Raw genomic sequence first — 435 nt, 5'->3', positions numbered from 1 at the left:
ATTGTTTTAATTGATCTGAATCTATATTACCCTACTGCTAGCTACGATTCCTTTATCTCTAATGCGTTCATGAGCGCCTTCATCTAAAAGTTCGAGAACGGTTTCAATAAACACAGCGCAAAGTCAGGGACAAACAAAAATGACACGGAACAAGATCTAACTTTCTACACAAACAAGTCTATTCCATAAACCTAACTAAATCTTATTTATCACTTACGAACTCAACCTTAATAGGTCAAGCCACGAGAAAAATTGCTTATAGATTCATTAGAGTGCTCCTCTCCACGGAAATCTTTAGTAAAAGGCGAAAGATTTATTCGACAACTGAGGAGAAGCCAGAGTGACTTTAAATTCTCAAAGCATTGAATTGTATTTCATAAAATTTCTAACCACAATGAGAATTACACGAAGAACACGAAAATTGCAACAAACAAT

At 34.9% G+C, this 435-nt stretch overlaps 1 non-coding gene across 1 annotated transcript; it reads right to left on the bottom strand.

Moving 5' to 3' along the window:
• Positions 1 to 220: 220 nt before the first annotated feature.
• Positions 221 to 344, bottom strand: LOC119643165. The gene has a single exon (XR_005248229.1). It is a non-coding gene; the product is annotated as a U5 spliceosomal RNA (small nuclear RNA).
• Positions 345 to 435: the final 91 nt, after the last annotated feature.

Source organism: Glossina fuscipes, unplaced genomic scaffold (assembly GCF_014805625.2).
Source record: "Glossina fuscipes isolate IAEA_lab_2018 unplaced genomic scaffold, Yale_Gfus_2 58131, whole genome shotgun sequence".
NCBI classification, from domain to species: domain Eukaryota; kingdom Metazoa; phylum Arthropoda; class Insecta; order Diptera; family Glossinidae; genus Glossina; species Glossina fuscipes.
The sequence above is the reverse complement of the archived record's forward strand: the minus strand, read 5'-3'. Positions and strand labels throughout refer to the sequence as shown.